This window comes from Tupaia chinensis, unplaced genomic scaffold (assembly GCF_000334495.1).
Source record: "Tupaia chinensis unplaced genomic scaffold, TupChi_1.0 Scaffold000270_2, whole genome shotgun sequence".
NCBI classification, from domain to species: Eukaryota; Metazoa; Chordata; class Mammalia; order Scandentia; family Tupaiidae; genus Tupaia; species Tupaia belangeri.
The window spans coordinates 227934-254655 of record NW_006159751.1 but is presented as its reverse complement, the minus strand read 5'-3'; the positions used below and the strand labels follow the sequence as shown (position 1 = coordinate 254655).

Below are 26722 nucleotides of genomic sequence, written 5' to 3'. Positions count from 1 at the left end.
CCTCATTTTCTCCAGGTCTTCCCACTGGCTATCTCTTCCAAAATTCCCTCTGCTTTTTCTACACCTTAAATGAGGCTTTTGCCTGGGGTTCTGTGCTCAATCGTCTCCCATCTTTCACACCTCCCTAAATGGGCATGAGATAAAATGTGCATTCCCAGCTGAGCTCCCGGTCCAGATTGACCACATCATTACCCCACTGGCATTTCCCATCCAACACGCCTCTGTCCTCTGGCACCCACCTCTTCACCCTTATCCCTAAATCCACTTCTAATGTGAAGGGTTTTTAGTCTGGCTTGGCTAAAGCAGAAAGGGAATGTAATGAAGACCATTAAGTAGCTCATTAAATTGTTGGGTGTCTTGAGAAATAGGATAGTCGAGTGTCCAAGAACAATGCCCAGAACTACACCACAGAGTGGCCTAATGAGAACAACTCCTCCCAAAACCAGAGCGTCTGCTGCCATGCAGGCCCCATGGAGCTGCTTTCTTGGAGCTGCTTCATTCCTGTGGAAGGTTCACACTGGCTGATGGTAGAGCCCAGCTCTCACATCTGCACTCTTCTGCAAGGGCACTGGGAGGGAACTGACTTAGAACTGACTTATACCTGGATATAAGGGAAGTGCTCAAGATGTTTGGGCAGCTGCAGACCATGGTGCACACTGCCACCATGTTCTGCCTGCTCAGGTGGGGCACAACAAAATTCTCTGTATTCAGTGGTCACTTAACGCTGTCATTTGACCCTACTGTGGTATTCAGATTCTTCCCTCCCTTTTCATCTCCCCCACTGAGGTTACCATTTTCCTGACTGGCCTCACCCTCCAGACTTCCCTTTCTTTAATCCGTCCTCCATAGGACCCAATGACCTGCTCTTCAATTCTTGGAGAGTAAAAGTCTCTAAGGACACCTAGCCAGACAAGAAGGCTCAGCAGTAACACAAAACTCCATGATGCTGAAGCCCCATGGGAAGGTCCCAGGTTTGCATCCAGAGGCCTCCCTGTACACACTGGGCACACACACATGCCTGTGATCAGGCTGCCTGAGGCTGGGGGCGAATCACCATTGGAAGAGCCTGGTCTGCCTAAAGGAAGTGTTACCCTTTGGGGGTAATGCCTGTAGACGTGCTGCCTTGCATAGCGGAAGACTGCATCGCTGTTTATCTGTTCCAGCTGAAAACAGCTGACAAATTACTTAGCTTTAGGGAATTGCTGTAGGTAAAGCCCTTTCCTCTTCTGTACTTTGTACTATTTGATTTGTATTTTGAGCTTCTTATATAGTACAAGAGGATAAGATCAAAACCATGACAAACTCTGCTAACTATTCAGTCTGATGTTTAACAGACCTTGCTGCGTATGTTACTCAATAAATACTGAACTAAAACCAAGACCGAGCACGAAGGAGGCTAAGAGAAGAGGATAAGAGGAACCGTCTAAGCTCCCGTGTCTCCTCACATCGCGGTGCGTGAAGAGTTCTTTCTCGTCCTTTTGTCCTTGGACTGGACCTAAGGAGCAGGTCTGCAACACCTGCTGGGGTGCCTGTATCTATCGCTCTCTCGCTCTTTCACGCTCTCTCTCTCTCCATCAGAAGAAATAAATAAGCTTTTTAAATTTTTTATTTGATTTTTTATTTAAAAATTAATAAATAATTTAATGACACATATAATAATTTAATCTCTATACATAATGTTATGTGCACATCTACATATGAGGGAACACTTTATGTTTACCTTGGTTTTGTATCAAAGTTAACTTTTTTTTTTTAAGTCTCCCAAGTGAGACCAGCAGATGGCGAAATGGTTTCATCACTGGATTCCCACATAGTCAACTGCGGTTTGAGTCCCGGACCTGGCAGCTTAAAAACTGATGCTGGGCACATGTGTGTGCATGCCCAAAATCCCAAGAGGGGACTAGAGGAGAAGGGATTGTGACTGTCCCCCCTGGGGGTGATTTCTTGCTTTCTGTCTCTCTGTCTCTCTCTCTGTCTCTCCAGCAAATGCACATACCCTATAGAAAAAACTTCTCTCTAAAAAACCAAGTCTCCAAGGATTCCTCTTCCTCAAGATCAAACCCAAACCCTTTAGCCTGAGTCTGGGGTCTGAAATGTCCTTGCCCAGCTCTCCTTCCAGCTCCGGCTCCATCTCCATCAGCCCTGCCCTCACACACACCTTTTGAGCGAGATAAAACTGCTCCTCACTGGACCAAGCTTGTACTCCTCCATACCTTCCCTGGGGCTGGTCCCTGTCCCTCTCATCTGAGTGGCAAAGCCCTAAGCATTCAGCCTGGTCCAGCCACTTACTGCGAGGGTGAACTTGGACAAGTTATCTCATCCCTTTGAACCTCAGCATTCTCTTCTGAAAAACAAAAATAACATCCTCATCCTAAACGTATTATGAGAAGTGTACGACATAACTCTGCCGAGGGCTTAGACAGCACCCCCAAATGATACGTTTCATCCCATTCCGCTCTGAGAATCCATCCTTATTTGGGAAAATGGTCGTGGTAGATGAAACTAAACTAATGATCTTGACATGAGATCTGTGATTCCCCACCCATGCAGAATCTCATATAACCACGTCCACAGATTAGCGGGTATGTATATGTGTGTGTATGTGTGTGGTGTGTGTGTGTGTGTGTGTGTATAATTTCATACTCCCCTTGCCTGTGGAGCAATACTTCAAAGCCCAGTACACTGACTTTCTGGACCCTTGGAGCAGTTGTGCAGAATCTCATATAACCACGTCCACAGATTAGCGGGTATGTATATGTGTGTGTATGTGTGTGGTGTGTGTGTGTGTGTGTGTGTATAATTTCATACTCCCCTTGCCTGTGGAGCAATGCACTTCAAAGCCCAGTACACTGACTTTCTGGACCCTTGGAGCAGTTGCACAGTGCCCCACACGTCCGCTGGCCACCTTTGACTCAGCTCTCCTGGGATAGAAAGTTCCCATGAGCTTAGACTCTGTGCTGACAGGTAACCTGAGGGAAGTCACTTTCTCACACTGGACACTCCCAGGGCCTCTCTGCACTGTCAGGGCTCTGCCCAGTTACAGCACAGCCTGCCAGCACAGGAAGTGACTTCCTCCTCACCGGAAGGACCCCCTCAACAGGCAGATAAATGCTCCGACCTCCTCTCAGGAAGGCCTGGAAGAATCCAGCTCCCCACTTGGAGAGTACATCTTTCCTGGCATTTCTTACTCCCTTGCCTCCTTCTCCTCACTTTTCTTCTATTTTCTGGAATTGACTCCAAATAAACCACCAGCTTTCTGGAGAACCCAAACTAAGATGCCCCTCAACATTTTGAGCCTTTATTTTCCTTCTCTACAAGTTAGGGAGTTTTCAGAAACTGTGCCTTGTGAGGCGGTCCTGGGAGGAGGGGAACCTCCTGCGTCCAGGGAAGTCCAGCACGAGCCCCCGCCTTGCCCCAGTAGAGCAGCTCTGAGCAGCTCTGCCTCCGGCCGTATGTCGGGGTCTATGTGAGCGCGCCTGCTCAAAGGACTCGTGCTCTGGCGTGCTGGAAGACTGCGGGGGTGAGCTGATCCTGAGAGCTCCCTCCGAGCTCTGAGAGCAGTTCCAAAACGAAGAAGCCAGCCCCCAGCACTCCTGAGGAGGTGGAGCCCCTGTCTGTGGCTACATCACTGAGGCCCCCTCTCCAAGGACACACTCAGAGCCTACTGTCTGCTCACGAGGTCTCATCAAAATGAAGCCTGGGGTTTTTATTTCCAATAAATTTGCAGACATTCCTATCTGGGATAGATTTTTTCTCTTAAGAGGATGCCCCAGGCACCAGAAGTCTCTGGTTCATTAGTTCGTCGGTTCCCCTATAAACGTCAAAGCGTCCCCTCTACGGAGCCCAGCACGGCCTTTGAAGTGCGGTGGACGTAAACAGCCTGGGACTGCTTTGCTGTGGCAGGGAGGTCTCAGAGAGATCAGAGGACCTCGGGCTCCTTGTAGTCTAATGACTCCGAGCCAGGCGGGAAGATGCTCCGAGTTGGAGGGCGAGGAGGGAAACTGCTAACAGCCACAAGCCCAGTAAAAAAGGAAAAGCAACACAACCAGGAGAGCTTCCTTTGTTCTCTTTGTGCTGGCCAGAGCAGGGCTCTCAGGAGAGAACCCGAAGCCAGTACTCCCAGCTGGTTTCCATCTGCTTCAGCTTCTTTCTAGGCTCAGGCTGAGCTTGGACCAAGAAAACTGAGAGTCAGGAGATGTGGTGAGTGGGGGCATAGACTCATCGGCCCTTGGTTTTCCACCCATACAATGGGATGGACGTCTCTCTGAATCACAGAATAAAATGCCAGCACGTCCCTTCATCTTACAGTGAGGGCAGGGGACTTTCTAGTTGCAGTAGCATGAAGCCCCCACCCAGCATGCCTCCACTCCTCTAGCATGGACTCCTGAGTTCTGTCTCGTCCAGCTTTCTCCTGGCCAGATCCCAGCTTGCCACCTGCCTATTGTCCACCTAGCTCTCACAGGTCACTGCCAAAAAAGTGTTTCATGGCCCCTCAGGTTAACTCAAGGCATTTGTCCTCAGCCTCGGACCTTACAGGTGTGTGGGTCCCACCCAACCCAAGGCATAGTACTACTAGGAATGGGCTTCCTGAGGAAGTTATTTCTGAGCCAGTGCTGGATCCACATGGCCAGCTACATGGTCAGAGCCCTGGACCTGGTGGCTTGAACTAATTAACATTCTGGGTCCTGAGGAAGTTATTTCTGAGCCAGTGCTGGATCCACATGGCCAGCTACATGGTCAGAACCCTGGACCTGGTGGCTTGAACTAACATTCTGGGTGCATGTGTGTGCGTGCCCAACATCCTGAGATGAGGATGGAGGAGAAGGGATTGCAGTGTGGCCATTCCCCCTGGTGGAGAGGGGTGATCTCACTTTCCCTCTTTCTCTGCCAAGTGCACTCTCTCTATGGCGAAAAAAAAAAATTTAAGTTATTTCCAAGGCAAAAAATGAGTGGTGCTCTAGTGCAGTCCTTCAACTGTTTTAGTCATGATCTACCATAAGAAATAAATTATGGACCAGCAGTTGGCATGATGGTTACGGCGCTAGATCTCACATGGTTAACTGCATGGTTTGAGTCCTGGACCCAGCAACTTGAGAAACATATTGAAAACATATTGGGTACATGTGTGTGCATGCTTAAAATCCTGAGAGGAGAATGGGAGGGGGGAAGAATTGCAGCGTGGCCATCCCTCTGGGGGATGATTTCTCACTTTCCCTTTCTCTGTCTCTCTCTGTCTTTCTCCAGTAAATGCATGTGCTCTATGGCAAAAAAAAAAAAAAAAATCTTAAAAAATAAGAAAGAAAGAAAGAAGAAAGCAAAGAAAGAAAGAAGGAAGGAAGGAAGGAAGGAAGGAAGGAAGAAAGAAAGAAAGAAAGAAAGAAAGAAAGAAAGAAAGAAGAAAGAAAGAAAGAAAGAAAGAAAGAAAGAAAGAAAGCAAAAAAAGAAAGAAAGAAAGAAAGAAAGAAAGAAAAAGAAGTATAAACCAGTATCCACAGTATAAATGCATGTTTATATAAAACTGAAAGAATGGCCTCATGAAATAATACTCTCATTGCATACAATGCACTTTGATATTTTCTAGTTTAGTCTATTTCATCTTTTACTCTTGGCTGCCACCCTCTAAACCAGAGAAATTTCAGCAACCTTTTTTGTCCATTTGTATTTATAAATACCTTGTGCTTTCAGGGCCATATGATCTCTGACTCAAATGCAATAAACTACTCTGGGAAGGCTGCCATAGACGATATGAAGTGAAAGGAGTTGTCTGTGCTCCACTAAAACTTTCTTACAGAAACAGGTGGTGAGTTGAGTTTGGCCCATGAGGTGTAATCTGAACCGACTCCATGACCCACTAATGAATCGACCCACCGTTTGACAAACACTGCTGTGGGGGCCTGTTCTGCACGTCTCTCCTCCTAACAGAAACCAGTTCCACTCGGTGCACACATCTTCTCCATGTTCCCCAGGGAGCTCGTAGACTCTGACTCGGGAAGATGACCATATTCCCAGCAATGTCACTAAATCTCGGTCAAAGTCAAAGTCACCTTGTCATCCACCTGGCAACTGCTGCTGGTCTAGGGAGCACACCAGACCTGACTAGGACAATCAGCCTGAAGAGAAGGCCCTAAAGTCCACGCGTGGGAAAGTGGTTTCTTCCCACAGTTGGATGAATCGAGGAAGCATGGAGGCCCAATTTCTCCTGGCACCAGAGGGTTTGGAGGGTTGGGATCAGGAAAGCCAGTCTCAGGAAAAAGCCGAGGCAGAGGATGACAGAGGAAATAAATAAATAAATAAGTAAATAAATAAATAACATCATGAGACCCTGGATCCCCGATTTGGCCATATATTAAGACGTTCTAAGTCAGAGCTCTCTATTTCCTGTGACAAAAAGCACATTGACAGAAATACTCCTCAGGGGGTGGACCCCTTACCCAAAATAGAACCTTGGCTCTACCCCAAACAACTACAAACTTCTGGGGAAAGACCAAACAGTTGTCATTCCAAGATGCTGAGGACCCAAGCCCTTTGCATGCTGACTAGTGTCCCATCTGCCCTGTGGATGCCGCAGCAGCCAACAGTCCTCAGAGTGTTTCAGACTCTGGCTCAGTGCTCATTCCTTACTCACATAGGCTAATAAGAGTAGGCTTACATGGGACTAGCAGTTGGCGTAATGGCTATGTCGCTGGACTCCCATGTAGTCGACTGCAGTTCAAGTCCCGGACCTGATGGCTTAAACTCATGCCAGATGCGTGTGAGTGCGTGCCCAAGATCACTGGAGGAGAATGGAGGAGAAGGGATTGCAGCATGACCATCTCCCCTGGGAAGTGATGAAAAGAGTAGGCTGACATATTCTGAAAGTAAGATCCACTCATTTCAAATTTTTTAATTTTAAAATTTTCCCTTTATATTACAGCCAAGAAACGTAGTCACAGGAAGAAGTTACATTTCTCAGCTGAAATAGAAAGTTTGGTGCATCAGGTTTACCCTTCTCCAGATAGAAAGTAAACAGAAGCACTTCCATGGAGGCACCAGAAGCAAGAAAGAAGGAGAGTATTTAATCTGGAGTTGTACCCACAAATGGTTAAAATGGTAAATTTTATTAACTTCCATGTCTGGGACTCAAACTGTGACCAGTCATGTGGAAGTCCAGCAACTTAACCACCACACTACCTGCCGTATTTTAACACAACTTTAAAATAAAAGAAGGAAAGAGAGTCACAAGAGGAGCTCCAAGAGCAGCGGGAAAGGAAGACACCTGTGGAAATCCTGCAGAACTGCTTGAGAAGATGGCAGAGACCGAAAGACTGGAGGACATAAAAGCATTAACAATTGTTATGGACACTAGAGACAAAGTGGAAGGAGACTGTGGGAGGGGGAGAGTGTAGGGGAGGAAATTTGGGGGGAAAATAGAGAGGAAAGACATTTGTGGGACGCAGATAAGGCTTATTATCTGTTGATGAGGATGTGCATAGTATTCTCAACAGGGCTAGACTGTGCCATATATCATGCTGAGTAAAGTCTCTTTATAATCTAAATGATGTATACCAATTGAATGTATAAATAATAATAATAATTTAAATTAAAAAACGCTGTCCTGACGTCTGACAGTTGTGATGAACTACCAGGAGGGCCTGGGTGGGATTAATCGGGGCCATAGGCTGATGGGCTGGTCAGATGGAGAACGGCCTGGGGCTAAGTCAGTAGCAACAACGAAGCTGGGACCTTGCAGTATGCAGCTTTCTCCCACTTCCCAGCCTCCCTGTGCGCCCTCTCCTCAGCACCCACATCCCATCATGGGCTGAGTCCAGGAGGAGCCTTGTATCGGGCAGTTACCCTCAACAGGTGTTGTGGCAGGCTCACGAAAAGGCAGGGAGGGTAGAGAGAACTAACAAAAGTGACACGTTCATCAAGGGCCTTGACTAGTTGGTTCCAAGTGCACCTTGTAGACTCCTGGCTGCTGCCAGGAGGAGGCACACAGTGGCAAAGATGCTTAGGTCCCAACCACTTGAGGCAGGGGCTTTTACTGGGTTTTACTCAGATGGTGATATTTGTAAAGGATGTAAGAGAGAAGGAAAGACCACATTGTCTCCTCTCACTCCACCCAGCCCAGCCCAACCTGGCAAGATTATCAAAGTGAGTTCGGAGTAAGTAGGCCCTGTAGCCTGGAGCAGCAAGGCTGAGCTCAGGAAGTGGCTCCCATCCTTGGTATATGGATGGACAGAGGGAAGATGGGCTACAGAACAGTTGTTCTTTTCATCAGTTACGTCCACTAGGCAAGGAGGAGCCCATAATTCCATATGCTCCCACATGTCTGGATATCTCCGCTGTTCTTTCACCTCCTTAATAGTGAAATTTTACTACAACGTAGCGAAACCTTGTAGGGCCTTGTCTGCCATGCTGACAAAGCTCTGCTTCACCTTGTGGGCGATGAAGAGCCATTTGAAGACACCTGTGCACTACATGAACCCCTTCAGCACGGGTGAGGTGTACCAGTGTGGCAAACCTGGAGATGAGTAGCCAACTAGAAGGCTGTTTCAACAGAGGAGGTTAATTGTGAGGCCCTGAAGGCAGCAAAAGTAGAGAGGGGGCAGATGGATGGACTTTAGAAATGTCTGGGTCCTAGATTTGGGTGAAGGAGAAAGAACAGTCGGGAATACTAAGGTTGGGCCAGGAAAACTGTGCAGATGTTGATGCTGTATGATGATTCACAGCACACAAAAGGTGTAAGCATGTCTCCACCCTCTCCCTCATTGAGCTAGATATATCTCAAAGCTAGGTGGATCAGCTTCCCAAGCTATCCCTTAAAATAGAAACTGGAGATAATACTATTTCTCTTACTGCTGCCTATGATAATAGACCTTGGGAAGGGTTTCAGTGGGGTACCTATCAATGAGGGTCCTGCATGGCAGGGTTTTTACAAAAGTGTGGGCATGGTTTGGGCATGCAAGGGCAGATGTGGTAACCTGGGGCCAGTCAGAGCAGAATGGAGATGTCCAAGTCAGAAGACATGGGAGAGGACCATTACTGGACATGTAAAGAAGGTGACTTGAGAGGATTGTGATTCTTTGGCCAAGAGACAGCTAATCCAGGTGACTTCACAGGAAGCATGACCAGAGGAATTGCCCAATGCTACAATTTGGGTAATGGTTTGCACCCCCCACACCCCCCCAAAATTCCATGTTTTGGAGTTTGATGTTAGATGGTGGTGATGTCTACTAGTGGGGATTAGTTCATAGTGATTGCATCTGAGAGGCAACACTCTCCTGAAGAGAGTAATGCTGTCTCTCAAGACCAATGACCTTTTAGCTCTTGTGAGAACCTGGTTGCCATAAGAGAGGGAGAGAACAAGTTGCTCACTCTCTGTCTGCACACAGTACCATTCTCAGTGCTTCCATCAGCCATGCTACAGCCTCAGCCTTCAGACTTTCTAGCCACCAGAATCATAAGCTTATAAATCAGCTCCTTTCTTCTTTATAAAATCACCCAGGGTCAGGTGTTTCTGTTACCAACACATAACCAGACCAAGACTCCCTGTTTCATATTTCTCTTTTCCTCAACTCTCCTGAGGGTTCCTACTAGCCAAATCCAACAGGACATCAGCCAGCACGGGAACCCACAGGTCAACCTGCCAGGACACAGCAGTGGACAGTGGACTGGAGGAGCAAGTGGGCACATGAAGCAAGGGGCAGACTGGGAGGAATGTGGCATGGTGCAGAAGGGAGCTCCATTTCAGCCGGTCTTTTCTATGTGGCCTTGGCTATGTTGCTTAACTTTGCTGACCCTCAGGAGTCATCAGTGGAAAGGTAGATGCCACCATGGGTGTGGTTGTGATCTCCTGGAAAATGTGTGGTGGGGGCAGAAGGCTTAGGGGGAATTGGAGAAGGATGAAGAGGCTGGAGAGGACCGCCCAGAGACCATCGGGAACTTCCTCCTCTGGGTCTTCTAGCATTTTCCTTAAACTTCTTTCACGAGGTGGTGCAGATTTTACTGTCATCCTTTCCACCTGCCTCCTCATCAAAGCATGAGCACTTTTGTTCCTCAGGCCCTCTGTGCTGCTGTATGATCAGGCCTTCTCAGCTGAGCGAATGAATAAGCAGCACTGAGAACTGAGAACTGAGGCACTGGTTAGCAGTGTCGAGCTGAGGGTAGAAGACAGCCTAGAGCAGACGGTCCCAGAGGAGACAGGACATCAAGCTGAGGGACAGCCACGAGACCTCAATCCCTCAGTGTCTTCAGCCCTAAATGTCCATTTGATGGACATTCACTTACCATGTGATGGGCTGTGCCCAGGACTAGAGAGTAGAAGGCTGGTAAGACTCAGCCTCTGTCCTCAAGGTGGCCACCTGAACAGAGCACAGCAGCCCCTCCATGACAGCACTGGCGGCGGCCACCCTGAGCATAGATTGCTGTTCTGGGGACAGGGGCGAATTAGGCAGTCAGGATGTGAGGGAAGTCATGAGAATGAGCAAAGCCTAATTTGGGGGAGTGGGGGAGAAGGAGGTGCAGGTGAACTCAGTTCAGTATTTAAGGTACAAATGTAGTGCAGGGGCTGGCCCATAGTCTAGTGGTTAAGGGACTCAGGTCCCATACAACCTACCATGGTACGAATCTCAGCCTCAGCACCTTGAAAAGCACACAGGGCACAGGCATGTGGGTACTCAAAATCCAGACCAGAGAAAGAAATGGAGGAGAAGGGACGGTCAAGTATCCATGCCTCATAAGGGGGGGGGGCTCTCTCTCTCTTCTCCCCTGCCTTTCTCTCTTTTTCCGTCTTTCCCTGGTAAGCACCTGTGTGTCCTAAATATATATATTTTTTTTTATTTTATTTGTTTTACTTTTTTTGGAGAGTTTTTTTGCTATAGGGTGTGTGTGCTCACCAGAAAGACAGAGAGAGACAGAGAGACAGAAAGCGAGAAATCACCCCCCCAGGGGGGATGGCCATGTTGCAATCCCTTCTCCTCCATTCTCCTCTTGGGATCTTGGGCATGCATGCACATGCGCCCAGCGTGAGTTTAAGCCACCTGGTCCGGGACTCGAACCTCAGTTGACTACATGGGAGTCCAGTGACATAGCCATTACGACAACTGCTAGTCCGCTCTAAAACTGTTCTAAATGTAGTGCAGGAAGGGATGAGAGAGAGACTGGAGATGTCAGCAGACAACAGCTTGTGACGGCCAAGTGCCCAGACTCAGACTTTACCCCATAGGCAGGGGGGACCCCAAAAAGCTATGTTATTGGGGACCAGCAATTGGCGTGGTGGTTAAGGTACTGGACAGTCCCACATGGCCGACCACGGTTTGAGTCCCGGACCTGGTGGCTTATTTTCTCACTTTTCCTCTCTCTCTATGTATCTCTCTCTGGTCAAATTAAAATAAATGAATGAATAAATAAAATTAAATAAATAATTCTTAAAAAAAAATAAATAAAAGCTTCGGACAGTTGTTGTAAGTATTATGTGGCAAAGCTCCTTCGAGTGCAACATTTGTACTTGCACATGGAAGTGAGGTCCCAGACCACCAAGTGAAGTGTCCAGCCCTGGCCTCTGATGAGGGCATGAACCACTCAGTGTGTGAGCCTCTTAGAGGTGACCCAGCCTCTATCCACTGTACAACCGCAGCCAATTCACCTTCTCCTGCTAGGAGCCTGTGCCCCTGGAAAAGCTCCCAGGCATGCATGCCAAGGCCCACACTGCCTTTCTGTGCTCAGCGATTACAAATCTGAAGGTTCCCCTGGGGCCATGACTTGTGAGTTGCCCTGAGTAAGCAAATGGCCACTTGCTGGACTCTAGAGAAGAGCTGCAGAGTCCCTGAGCCCCACGAGCCTGCATACAGGCTAAGCTATGTAGACACGTGGGAAGAAATCCAGGATGGTCTGAACACAGCAAGGATGGATTGTCAGCAGACAGCAGCTGCCCACACAAGCCCGTCAGGGCACGGAGCCGGGGTCTCGCAGACACTCAGGGGCTATTACCTCCACCCAGCATTGGTTGAACAAAGCAATAAAACAGAAGCTGCTGTGGGAATTCTGACAGCTAGAGCTCTATATTGGGTGATAAATCTGTGCCGGCTGATTTTCCACTAAAATAAGTCAGCCAAGTCCACCTGGAGAGCCCCCGGGAGCCCCTGCCCAGCTCAAGGGCTATAGCATTCTCTTCTTCTCATTAAAGAATAATCTTTCAATTTCTTAAGCTGCATAGAGAGTATGTGGGTGACTTTTAATATTATTCTCCAACCCATACTTGTAAGCTCTTTTATGCCTTTGAAATATTTCATTAAAATAAATAAAAGCGATGAACTTAAAAACAAATCATTCTCTTGGTGGCAGATTGGGGACCTTCCTCAGCATAACATTTGCTACTTCCCTTTTTCTTTCTATATGCGATCTAGTGACTGAATATGCCTTTACTTGAGGAGTGAGATTAGAGTGGCCTGTACCTCTCCCACACCAGGGTTTACTATGACCTGAGGGCCACCTGCCTGGCACCAGGGACAGGGCTCTGCTCCTTGCCAGCCCTCAGGAAGAAAGGCACCCTAGCCCCTGCTTCAAGCTGCCTGCCTCAAGGCAGGAAGAATCCCAGATTGAACTAGGAACAGGCAGGAGAAAGGCCACGTTGGCAATGTCAGCAGAGACACACCTAGCCTCAAGTCAGAGAACTGTCAGGGGCTAGACGACGGTGCAGCAGTAAAATGTAACTCCATGAGGCAATCCCACATGGGAAGAGTCCAGGTTTGTATCCAGAGACCTCCCTGAGTACACCAGACATACATTGCCCATGATCCAAAGCTGCCGAAAGAGGTGGATTGTATATGAGGTGTATGAGGACCTTAATAAAAAAGAAAAAGAAGAAAAAGAAAAAGAAAAGAAAATTGTAGAGTGAGAAAAAGAATCCTTGGATTTCTTCAACCCAACTTACTCCATCACCCTTAAAGCCGCCTCCTACCCTCATTCTCAGGCGGAAGCAAACCCTGCAAGCCTTCTAAGTAGTCTAACCAATAATAACTTGATATATAATTTCTGCCTGTTACTGTAAACTAATTCAAGAATGGCAAAGGGTTTCATTCTATGGTCCAATTCAAACCATTTGTTCTGGCTGCCTGGAGAAGTATGATGAGACTGAGTTTGAAGTCATCTTCAGGCTCAGGGAGAATGAGGCCTAAGTTGATTGCTGATGTCTGCCATGAGTGCAGGACAGGCAGATGTGAACACATGTGCCATGTGTTTTCTAACCAGGGGACTCTACAAGGAAATCATCCATTTACACTGGAAAAAATCAGTGAGGTAACAACCACAGACCCAGGATTGAGGTAGGTTCAACTCCTGGTTACTGGTGGGAGGCTGACTAGTCTGTTTTTCTGTTGCTAACAATTGAATATCACACTGGGAAATTCAATAAAAACAGAGGTTTATGTAGCTCATGGTTCTGGACATCCAAGGTGGAGGGAAAACATCTGGCAAAGTCTTCTTGTTAGTACAGGCTCTCTGCAGAGTCCTGAGGTGGCACATGACATTACATGGTAAGAGTTTGCATATCTGTGTTCATACGTGTGTCTTCCTCTAAGCCCCCCACAATTCAATCGTGGGCCCCCACTTTGAATAGATAGGCCCAACCCTATCTAATCCTAATTACTTCCCAAAGGTCCCACCTTTTCACCATGTTTGGACTAAGTTCTCACCTTCTTACCTTGGTCACAACCAAATTTCTACACACGAATTGGGGATACGTGTAAACCATAGCAGAAGCTCCAGTCATATTTTTGTCTCTAGTCACAAAAATGAACTCTGGAAATGCATTTCACTCCCTGCTTCATTCACGCCGTTGTAATCACAGTTCTTCCTTTGCGAGTCATGGATTGTTGGTATTAGGAATGGGGTTCTGATCCATCTACGCTTTCCCCATCCTTGGTGGTTCATGGAATACACTTTTTGTAACCTTTTGACTTAAGTCCTGAAAAGGCTCCCAGATACCCTGGCTCCTGGAATACCAGTCCCTTCCAGGGAGGTCACCCCACCCTGGCCATCCTGAGCAGCAACCATATGACATTTACGCATGGGCCAAATTATTCCTGTGGACTCAGAGGATTCCCCCAAACAATGAAATGCTCTTCATTTTTCCCTCAGTTAATGTTCACACTGTGCTAGTGGTTCTTTTCAGCTCTGACCAATAGAAGACCTAGTACGCTCAGGTCCCTAGGGCAATGGTTCCTTCAATACCCATGGAAGTTCACTTGGAGAATGGTTCCCCAGAGCCCAGTAACTGACTTCCTTCAGGAAGCAGGGACTATTGCAAGGGGAGGGTCAGCCATCCTGACAAGGTCGTACCTCATCCTCCACACACCCTGCTGGTTCTGAACTGACATGGAGCAAAGGGGCCACACCGTCGCTGGGCATCCTTCTGGGAAGGAGGCTCTAGTCATGGATAGATGAACACTCTCCCCTCTAGGATGGGTTTTGAACAGGTAACAAACCCACCCTGAATAGAGTCTTCCCAAAGGACTTCAGTGACCCCTGCTGTGCAGCCTGGAAAGGAGGCATTATGACTGGACACAGGACGAAAGAAAACCGGGCAGGAACGCTCCTTGGTGGGAAAGACAGCAAGTGTGAAACTGCAGATCACTTACTTATACGGGGAACAGAAACTTTAGATTGCTAAGTGGAAAAGGCTAGAAACAAAGAATATACAGTAAACGTCCACCTTGCATGTGAGTGTGTGTGTGTCTCTGTGTGTCTGTGTCTGCACTCCGAGAAGAAAGATTTGTAAAAAGGAAATAAAATGTTAATATTTTATCTTGGCAAGGTTGGATTCCTAGTGACCATGAACTGTTGTGTTTGTCTTCTATTAGGTCATCAGGAAAGTCTTAACGTATTTTTCTACATTTCTCTATGCAAAAACGCATCATGACTTTCCTGGGGACCGATACATTTCTGTATTTTCTACGTTTTCTGTTTGAGCATGTTTCCTTTTAATTATAAAACCAATTAAATGTTACTTTAAATAATTTTAAAAGGAGAAAAAAGGGGGAGAGGAATTAAAAAGACCATGAGTATTGGGCCAAGTCTCTCATTTTAGAACTGAGTTCAGATCCTCATTTGCTGTCCCTTAGTATAAGCTGATGTCCTTAGACAAGTTATTTAACATTTTTGGTCCTTCTTCTAAATCACCTAAATAGTGCATGCTTAGAATAGAGAAGACGTGGTGGTCTACAGTGGCACAGTGGTAATGCCACACTCAAGGTGGACTCATGGAAGAAGGTTCTGGGCTCATGCCCGGAGACCTCCCTGAACATACCATGATGAGGCTGGCTGAGGTTAGAGGTGGATGGCAGCACAGGGACTCTGGTGTGTGTGTGTGTGCGTGTGCGTGCGCGTATATTGGGGGTATGTCTCTCTGTCTCTCTGGCTAACAAAATAAATAATAAAAAATAAATAAACCTAAAAAAAAAGAAGAAGAAGAGAGGAGACAGACCTATTGCTTTGAGAGTGATTATCATTTTCAGAGCAGAGGTGCTGAAGGCCAGCAAAAGATGGCTAGAAGGAGATTTTTGGTTTCCTCTGCTGACATCGAAGTTCTAGAGAAGAAGTGAAACAACAGAACTGGCCCAGCTGAGAGCTGCTCCTACACTCCCACCCAGCCCACCATCCTCCAACTAAGGACGGAAGAGTGGAGAACAAACACCAGAGATCTCCGGGACTCCAGGCAACATGACTCCAGCCCCATCTGCAGCCATAACTAATATGAGCTTTAGATTGAGACTCAGCCTCCAGGCGCAGACAGCAGACATGTCCGCTCTGAAGCACACTGCGGTGCTCACAAGTAGGGGGCCAAGCTGGGCTGGCAGGAGTCAGGGATGGATTTGCCTGTAAGTTGATGGGACCCATGGCCAAGTAAAGTAGCTAGGCCTCCATAGTGGTGGCACAAGGGACAAAAGGGGATGTAGGCTGGGGCTGGGCATGGCTCCAAAGGCCTTTGAGGACACTGCACACCATGGGAAAAGCAGTGGCGACATCCACAGTGGCACGGCAGCGCCTGCCAAAAGAAGCAGCCCTGGCTCCACTCTGCTGTGTAAATCTCACTCCAAAGCACTCAAGTTAATTTCAGCAAGAGCTCCCCAGAGCTCCCAACCGGATCACCAGACTCTTCTTGTCCTAAGAAAAATAAGAGAAACAGCCAGAATTTGTCAAGAAATTAATTGAAAACAGCAATGAGAGTCTCATGAATTCGTAATAAGATAGTAATTTGCTCCTTTCTCAAAAGCACTCAATAGTTGTCTTCTTCCCCTCTGAGATGTGCTGACCCAGGACCTCCAGCTTCTGGGAAGAGGGTCCTGCCACAGCAAGCAGCAGCTGTTTCCTCTCGAGTGAAACCATGAAACAACGCATCCTCACCAACCTCACAGCCCAGAAGCCCAGGCCATGGTCTTCTTCACAAAATATTGAGGGTGCCTCTTCCAAGAAAAGCAAGAATGAAAATGCTTCTGTGTGGTGCATGTGCCTGAAAGAAGCGCTTTTGTTTATTCATTAACTGTTTCATTTATGTATTTGAATTGATTGCCTCCTTTCTCCTTTCTGCGTGCATGGTTAGAGCAAACTATATAAAATGCAAGCACAGTAGAGCCATAGGGAAATGCCAGACTGGATGGCATTATCTGAACCAGTGCACTGCCCAGGACTTACGTGCAATCTCCATTCTTCTCTTCTCTTGGGATCTTGAGCATGCACACACACGCACCCGGCATGAGTTTCAAATGGCTGGGTCTGGCACTCTAACTGCAGTTGGCCATGTGGGGGGCGCCTTGACCACTATGCCACCTGCTGGTCCCTTAAGTGCGATCTCATCATCTAATGGGTGAGAACAGCAAGCAAGGCAGGGCAAGGCTGGTCAAGGTCACAGAAATAAGAATGCAGGTCAGCTGTTCCTCACCCATCCCCCTACCCACATTGCTCATTCTTCCATTCTGTTCAACAAACCAATCACATGGTAAGGAGGCAAAGATGAATAAGACTAGTCCCTGCCCTCGAGAGACTAGTGGAAAAAAACAAAGACGCAAATGGCCATGATGTTAACAAATAATGCTAATAATCCACCACTTGAGAATAAGGCCAAGAGAGTTCAGCACATCCTTCAATGTCACTCTGGATATTGTTTCCTAAGCCCACTCAAGGATTGCTTCATTACCGCAGGGAATGGATCTCCGTGTGACGTGGTTATTTATTGTTAATTATGGGTTCAGACTCTGTGAAGTTACATGTTAACTTACAGATCCTGTCCAATAAAAATATAAGTAATTTCTATCCAATAGAAGAGATGACCTCAAAGGTTGTAATTTTTTAATTGCTGTATAACTAGTTTTGTTTTTAATTACGGCAAAATAGACATAAACACAAAACTTACCATCTTAACCATTTTTCAGTGTGTGGTTCAGTGGTATTAAAGTACATTCACACATTGGGCACCATCATTACCATCCATCTCCAGAACTCTTTTCATCTCTGAAACTCTACACGCCTTAAGCGACCATCCATTCTTGCTTGCCTAGCCCCTGGCAACCTCCATTCTGCTTTCTGTCCGTATGAATTTGACTACTTGAAGTACTTCATATAAGTGGATTCATACAGTGTCCGTGTTTTTGTGATTAACTTATTTTACCTAACATAAAATCCTCAAGTTTCATCCATGTTGTAGCATAGTCCAGGACTTCCTTCCTTTTAAGAATAAATAATATTCTGGGGCCAGCAGGGGGCATGGTGGTTAGGTGCACTGGACTCCCACATGGTCCTGGACCTGGCAGCTTGCTTTCTCACTTTCTCTCTCTCTTTCTCTCTCTCCATCCCTCTCTGGTGAAATTAAACTGAACAAATAAATGGATAAATAAAGGTAAATAATTCTAAAAAATGAAAAATAAAAAATACATGTAAGTATATATATACAACACATTTTGTTTATCCGTTCAGCTATCAACGAACCCTTGAATTGCCTTCATCTTTAGGTGATTGTGAAAATGCCACTATGAGCACGAGTGTGAAAATAACTCCTCCAAACTCTGCTCTCAATTATTTTGGATATGTACCTAAAAGTGAATCTGCTAGCTCATATGGAATGCTACATGTCCTTTTTTGGAGAACTGTCATCATGTGTTTCCCAGTAACTGCACCGTCTTGCATTCCCACCAAAGGTGCACAGCGTTTCAGTGTCTTCACACCCTTGCTAACATTCATTAGTCTCTGTTTCGTTTTTGGTTTTTATAGTAATCATTCTAACGGGTGTGAGGTGTTAATCTTACTATGGCGTTGATTTGCGTTTCTGTAATGATTAGTAATGTTGAATATCTTTTCCTGTGTCTGTTGGTTAGAGTCTTTCTCATATTTTAAAATTTGAGTTGTCTTTTTCTCCGAGAAAACACCAAAAGGCAGATGACACTGGTGTAGCAGCAGGCCTGGAGGCCCCAAGGGTCCTGGGATAGGAGGCCTCGGCATCTTCCTTTGAGGGTTCAGCAACGACCCCCATGGTTGGGGCTAGGGGCCGCAGCTGTGGTGCTCATGGGAGGTAAGACCAAGGACAAGGAGTGGACCCTGGTCTTCAAGCTGGGCCACCTGGGCAAAGACATGAAGATCAAATCCCTGAGATCTATCTCTTCTCCCTGCCCATCAGAAAGTCTGAGATTATCAATTTTTTCCTGGGAGCCTCTCTCAAGGATGAGGTTCTGAAGACCATGCCTATGCACAGCAGACTTGCGCTGGCCAGTGGACCAAGTTCAAGGCATTTATCGCCACTGGGGACTACAATGGTTTAAGCATGAAGTGCTCCAAGGAAGTAGCCTCCGCATCCGAGGGGCCATCATCCTGGCCAAACTCTCCATGGTTCCAGTGCGGACAGGCTACTGGGGGAACAAGATCGGCAAGCCCCACATTGTACCTTGCAAGGAGACCAGCCGCTGAGACTCTGTGGAATAGGAGTAGCAGCGGGGTGAGAGCTAAGGGATTGGGCTGACTGTGTCTCATTCCTGCCCCCAGAGGCACTGGCATCATCTCAGCCCCTATGCCCAAGAAGCTGCTGCTGATGGCTGGCCTTGATGACGGCTACACCTCAGCCCGGGGCTGCACTGCCACCCTGGGCAACTTTGCCAAGGCAACCTTTGATACCATCTCCAAGACCTACAGCTATCTGACCCTTGACCTCTGGAAAGAGACCGTGTTCACCAAGTCTCCCTATCAAGAATTCACTGACCATTTCATCAAGACCCACACTAGAGTCTCTGTGCAGAGAACCCAGGGTCCAGTCATGGCTACAACAGAGGGTTTTTATACAGTGAAAATAAAGTGAATTGAGTTGTTTGGTTCTTTGTTCTTGTGGCTTTTGTTGAGTTACAGGAATTCTTTATATATTCTGGATAGTACTCCTTATGAGATATATGATTTGCAAAAGTTTTCTTTCATTCCACTGGTTGCCTTTTAACTCTGTTGATAGTGTCCTTTGATGCATAAAAGTTTTTTATTTTGATGTAGTCCAACTTGTCTATTTTCATTTTTGTTGACTGTGTTTTTGGCATTGTATTCAAGAAATCATTGTCAAATACAAATGTCATAAAGATTTTCCCCTTGTATTTTGTCCAAAAGTTTTACTTTTTATGTTTGGTATTTGATTCATTTTGAGGTTCTATTTTTGTTTTAATATAGTGTAAGTTAAGAGTTCAGCTTCATTCTTTTGCAAATAGGCATCCAGTTTTCCCCACATAATTTGTTGAAAAAAACTGTCTTTGTTTCCTTCGCTGAATGGTATTGTCACCCTTGTTAAAAATTACTTGACCATACATGCAAAGACATTATATATATATTATAATCACTTCTTTATTTTAGAGGTTTTTGCCTTGGGGAGTGTGCACTTGCCAGAGAGAGAGAGAAGCAGAGAGAGTGAGAAACTACCCACCAGGGGGAATGGGCACACCGCATCTCTTCTTCTCCATTCTCCTTCCAGGATCTTGGGCATGCACGCACACACACCCAGCATGAGTTTCAAGCCACCAAGTCTAGGACTCGAACATGGTCAGCCATGTGGAAGTCTAGCAATGTAACTGCTATGCCATCTGCCAGCCCTTATGCAAGATCACTTCTAATTTGGGGGATTTGAAAACCTTGTCACTTTGGGATCAGCCTTATGATTAATGCCTAGACTTTTGGTAGGTAGAAGCAGAGGTTCAGGGCAGACATTTCAGGTCCTGAGAATGGCAGAAAGAGTTTTTTCATTCCTGTTTGTTTCCTTTCTTGTGTGTCTTACCCAGAAATCTAATGGTCTATACAAGCATGATACTCCATGAGAAAGCCCAGGGAAAAAGCATCTTGCCTCCCTCACAAATCGTTTCTCTTCATAGCCCTTTATTGGAATTCCCTGATCCAGCTCCAAGTCAGCCCAATCCCTTAGCTCTCACCCCACTGCTACCCCTATTCCATAGAGGCTGAAAAGAGTCTTTCCATCAATACTCTGGGTCATCTCCAGTTCCACCTTAACTAGGGAACTGCATTTCCTAACTGCCTCCATGTCAGCATATGGGGCTCCATGAAATATCTCCCTGACAGAATCTAAATGCTACCAGCATCAATCACAGGGATAAATAGCAAACAAGCCCAAGATGGAGCCACCATTCTGTCAGATGCAAAGTAATATTAATTGGGAAACTTGCTTCTGGCTACAGCAGAGGAGCATGCATCCCTGGAATGAATTTTGTCTGGCAGCGCGTGGGCTGGCTAGGGCTGATGGCGAAGCCCTCTCACCTCTGGAGGGGGGCTGTTGCCCCAGCTGACAAGGAGGATTGGGGGTTAACATTGAGTCGTGTGGATTCTGAGCATCTCAGGTACTCACATTCCATATTGGGTTTATAAAGTCCCATGGTTGTGGTCCCCAGGCCTTCCTCACCATGGCCATGGCATTTTTCTGAGGCTCTCAGCAGCCTGTTCTATGGCTGGACACGCTGCATGTCCTGGTTTCCAACTGGCCCAGACTGCCCCTGGCCTTATGCCTCCTCCACTGGGAAAGCACACACAGCAGCCTCCAAGTACAGGGGCAGCTTACTGTGCCCTGCATGCTGGTGAGACCCATGCCCTTCAGTTGCCCATTCCTCAACCATTCTTAAGCCTCAGACCCCTGACTCAGGCATCCCAGTCCCTCAGCTGTGGCTCAGCCCCCACAACTAATGAAAGCGCATCCCCCTTGGGGTCAGTAGGACTCTCTAAGGGGCTGAGCAAGGAAGGAGTGAGAGGAGTAGAGAGAAGGCACAGTGGTCTCTCAGCTGGATCTCTGGGCTGTTGTGCAGGCCAGACATGCTGCATGTACAGTGTGTGGTGGATGGCAGGCTTCGGATCAGGTGGCCTGCATCTCATTTCACCCTTCACTAGCTAGGTGACCTGGGCAAGTCAACCTCAATAAGCCTGTTTCCATGCCTGTAAGGTGATGCTTACCTCACTTAGCACTTCAGGCTTCTGGAGAATAAACATAGAACATTTAGTGCAGAGCCAAGCAATAATCAATCATCAACAAATGTGAACTATGTCTTGAGGGACAGGGACGAAGTTTTGTCCCATCTGTGTGGGCGTGAGTGTATAAAAAACATAAAGTCCTAGGGAAAGGACAAGTGGAAATAGGTCCAGAGAACTTGCTGCTCATTTCCTAGACATTGTCTTTGCTGATGGATGTTTTCACCAACTCATAAACGAAGTTCATCCTCATTTCACATTCTCTTGGCCAGAAGATGATAAACTGTTACCTTCTTAAAGTAATCTATGCTACTTTCAGATCAGTCCATCTCTACCTTGGCAGCTGGGATTGGATTCATCTCACTTCCCCTTTGGCAACTGGAAATATCCATGAGACATTAGTCTCCTTGCCTATGATTTTTCTCCTGGCGAAAATGCTGATGGTCCAGAATTAATGTGGCGATTGATTTACTATGTGGTATTTGACAGCACAGGGCGGGGAGACGAGAGGGGAAAAGGCAGCCCTCGCCCCATGATGGAACTGGCCCGCAGACTGTGGTGTCTAACTTGGCTGAGAAGGCTGAGTGGCAGAGGGGCTGACTCGCCTGAGATCAACACCTTGGAGAGCAGTTGGTACCAGCCTCGGAGACCAAGGCCATGGGCAATTTCAAGCTCCACAACCTCGACAAGTTAGTTGACCTCTCCAGACCTCAGTAATTTCATCCACAAAATGGGGATAAAGATCTCTCAGGGAAATCTCTTTGGGATTATAATGAAATAATGTGTATGCAGGGATGGGCTTTGTAAATGCTGATTTTTTCTTTTTTATCTGTAAGTACCAGAGTAAATGCAATGTTCTCGTGGGTAAGAAACTGACCCAGTTTACAGATATTAAAACCAAGGATTGACGGGGGTCAGCAAGTAGCATGGTGGTTAAGACAGTGGATTCCCACATGGTTGACTGCGGTTTGAGTGCAGGACCCAGTGGCTTGAAGACACACGCAGGGTGCATGTGCGTGCGTGCCCAAATCCTGAGAGGAGAATGGAGGAGAAGGAATTGCAGTATGGCCATTCCCCTGGGGGGTGATTTCTCGCTTTCTATCTCTCTGACTCTCTTTGTCTCTCTGGCAAGAGCATTCACCCTATAGCAAAAATCTCTCTCATAAAAACAAAAAAATAAAGAAGACTAGAGATGTGAAATCTGTAATAATCACAGCATGCCTGTGACTGCCCCACCCCCAGTTTCTTCTGATTCTTGGAGGCTGGAGTAACGCACAGATGAAGGGTTAGAGAGGTTTAGTTTCTATTTTTTTTTTTAGAGGTTTTTCGCTATAGGGCGCGTGCACTCGCCAGACACAGAGAGAGACAGAGAGAAGAAAGAAAGCGAGAAATCACCTCCCAGGGGGGAGGGCCACGCCGCAATCCCTTCTCCCCCACACTCCTCTCTGGATCTTGGGCACGCACACACACGCTCCCGGCATGAGTTTTAAGCCACCGGGTCCAGGATGCCAACGGCGGTCGACCACGTGGGAGTCCAGTGGCATAGCCATTGCGCTAACTGCAGTCCCGAGAGGTTTAGTTTCTTGTAAGATGTCCAGTAATAGAGTAAACACTTACTGAACACCTTCTATGTGCCAGACACCATTCCAGCTGCCATAGAGGATAAAGACAAAACACTCCAGCTTTGAAAAGGCCTTGACCTTAAAGGTTTGTTTTTGTTTGCTTGTTTGTTTATCCTCTTTTCCCTCCCTCTCTTCTTCTCCTTCCCAAAGGCTGGAGAGGAACAAATGCCCGCCCCCGCTGTGTCTGCTCCTTGGAACCTGGTGCCTGGAGGCAGTGTCAGGCAAGGCCGAGTGTGCAGGCTGTTACTGGTAATAATCATTGTCTGAAAAGTATCTATTACCCAAAATCCAGCTTGGGTTGTTGTTGTGTGTTCCATTTCGTTTTTCATTATCTCCGGCTTAGTCAGTATATAAAACACAAGCTCCTTGAGCAAAGAAGCAATGCCTGATTTACTATTGCTCCCAACACAGAATCTGGCAAACTAGGGCAAAGAAATCTATAAGGAAATGGAACAGTGAATATACAGTGAGGCTGCAGCATGAAGTTGGTGAGCCTACAGACTTTCACAAGCATTTTTAGGACCTTTATTTTGAGCACAAAGCAAAACGACCAACACTCTGAAGTTCTCTGTGAGACTTGGCTCATGGAGCTGGTTGGTGGTACAGCAGTAACATAGCCCAACCCGCGTGGGAAAGATCCTGGGTGTGCATCCTTGAAGCTCCTTCTACATGCCGCTGACCATGCCTGTGACCTGGGCCAGCTGGCACTGGGGGTGGATCATGGCATGGGGATCCTACTGGGGGTGCCTAGCTCTCTCTCTCTCTGTCTCTCTTATGGAAGAACTAAATAAGTAATGTTTAAAAAAAATGGGGAAAGCAGTCAGTAGCACAGTGGTTAAGCTGGCTGAATCCCACATGGTCAACTGCAATGGTTTGAGTCTTGAACCCAGAGGCTTGAAAAATATTCTGGGTACACGTGTGTGTGTGTGTGTGTGTGTGTGTGTGTGTGTGCCCAGAATCCCAAAAGGTGGGAGAAATGGAAGAGAAGAAGAAATTGTGGCATGACCATGCCCCATGGCGGGGGTGGGGGGGGGTGGGGTGGGGTGGGCGGGACAGTGCATTCTTCCCACCAGACACACCGCCAGTAAGCACGTGCATCCTCTAGAAGATAAAAATTTAAAAATATTGGACAGAGAGGGCAGAAAGTCCTCCCCTCCCCCTTTGCCAGGGAGTAGAACACTGTTCTCTGAGTTGCAGAAGGAACTATGAATATCCTACCTGAGTTCTCCCTCATGAACGCAAGAATCTCTCTGGAAGAGACATTTGGAATGCTTTCTTGGTACCCAGATCCAGAATGGCTTTGCCATGTCCAGGGCACTTTCAGGGCAGTTACTGAAAGCAAAACATTCCCTCCCCTGCCTCCCTTGCAACCGAAGCCAGGCCTGTGACCCAGGCTTCGTCCTTAAGTTTACTACTGTAGTGGAAAATTCCACTTTGCTGGCAAGAACAGCAGCACAGGCATCTGGCTTCAGGGGCACAAGTGGTTGTAGGGCTGTGCTCCTGCTGCTGAAGTGGCCTGGTGCGGTGAGGCCAGGGGCAGCGGTGGAGGGGCGCTTTCCTCATGTGTATAGCTTTGTCACTGGAAGCTTAGATTGAGCTTTCCAGCCCTCTCACAATTCCACGAGCCAGTCAATGTAATTTTAATAACTTCCTTTCTAATTCCACAAGCTACTCGATGTAATTTTAATAACTTCCTCTCCTACTCCATAAGCAGCTTTTGCTGCTTGCAACAGAATAACTTACTGTGAATTTTCCTCAGCTATCATTTCTTGGGATTCTAACAGCAGCTTTTGTTTGATCAGACCTTACAATGGTCCTAGGGACTGGGTTAGGGCTCTACATGCATCATCTCACGGCATTCCCAAAACACTACAAAGTAGGTACTATCCTATCTTCATTTATAGTGGAATAGGTTGAGATACCAAGGCATCAAAGGACTTCTCCAAGGTCTTACAAAAGGCAATTAAAACTGATAGTAGATAAGCTCTTTTTTTTTTTTTTTTTTTTTTGGAGTTTTTTCTCTACGGCGGGTGTTTTTTTTGAGAGATTTTCACTACAGGGCGTGTGTGCTCGCCAGACAGAGAGAGACATTAAAGACAGAAAGCGAGAAATCACCCCCCAGGGGGTACGGTCACGCCGCAATCTCCTCTCCTCCATTCTCCTCTCAGGATCTTGGGCACGCACTCACGCACACGTGCCTAGAGTGAGTTTTAAGCCCCTGGGTCCGGGATGCGAACTGCGGTCAACTACGTGGGAGTCCAGCGACATAGCCATTACACTAACTGCTGGTTCCCAGTAGATAAGCTCTTGAAGCTAAACGTGGGTTCTGAGATAGACTGTGGCTTCCAAGAAGAAAGCTTTTATAAAATTTGTCAGAAGGCACATGCTGTTGCCAGAGAGAAACAGAAAGAGAGGGAGAAGGAGAGAGAGAGCAAGTGTCCCCTAATAGGGTGTGGTCATACCACAATTTGTTCTCCACTTCTCCATCCTGTTGGGATTTAGGGCTCACATGGACACATGTCTGGTGTATTTTTAAAGTTGCTTGTCCAGGATTCAAACCTGCAATAAGCCATATGAGATCCAGTTCCCTTAACCAATAGACCATGGGGCCAACCCAAGAAGAAAGTTTTTTGCTCTACTCTCTATGGTGGGGTGGGCAGAACTGAGCAGGTCATCTTGACTCCACAATATTCTCCTCTCTCAGGTAAGGACTAGTACATAATACCTTACTAAATTCATACACGGTGAAATGAAGAAACAGGCATTTCGATATCCAAGAAAGATTTTTCCTGGATAACAGAGATAGTTGACAATGTGCCTATAGTTACCCAAGAAGCAGGGTCTCTGAAACCCACCTGGGCTAAGAGGATGCATGTCCAGTCGAGAGCGATGCTTGGCAAAAGAAGCTGCAAGCCTGCATCTGACAAGAAGCCTCAGGTTGCAGGCTCACATCACAAACACATTTTAATACAGGTACTTTCTTTTCCGTTCATTTTCAAGCATTTATTTCATTTACCCAATTCCAAGGCCAATAAATCCGGGCATTAAGGTTGATTTGATGTGCAGTGCAGACAGTCTAATTAAGAACAGGGTATTTTATCAGTTCCTTTACATTTTCTTTTCTCTGGCCTATGCTTTTTTTATACCGGGTTGATCTTTTTTTTATTCATAAGGACTTCATTCCCATTTGTCATGGCTGCATTAACTGGGCATCTAATGAAGACTTGGATATGGAAGTCTGCATCTCATTTATCCCCAGTAACAGAATTAATAAAGCAGCATGAAAATAGCATTCTGAACTAGAATTTCCTTAGTCTCTACTACCACCACCACCAAGTGAACTAAAACCTATTTTAGTTTTGCGTCCCAGAATTGAGGTTCAGCTCTCAACTTTAGGAGACAGAGCCAAAGTTCAACTTCCTCCCATGGACAGCCTGTACTTGCTCCCCTCTCCAACCCATTGCTGGGAGAGGTTTGGTCTAGAGTGGCCGAGAGCCTCCGGCCCATCCCCTTCTACACACATTTATTGATCACCTGGCTTTCTATAGGCCAGGCTCAGAGACATAAAACAGATGGAAGAATGGCATCCTAAAGCAGGTCAAGCCATCACTGTTGGCTCATGTTCAATGAAATGTAAT

The 26722-nt window shown here is 46.7% G+C and overlaps 1 pseudogene; it reads left to right on the top strand.

Moving 5' to 3' along the window:
* The first annotated feature begins 18500 nt into the window (after positions 1–18500).
* On the top strand, positions 18501–19318 carry LOC102470971 (40S ribosomal protein S2 pseudogene; annotated as a pseudogene).
* The last annotated feature ends 7404 nt before the right edge of the window (positions 19319–26722 follow it).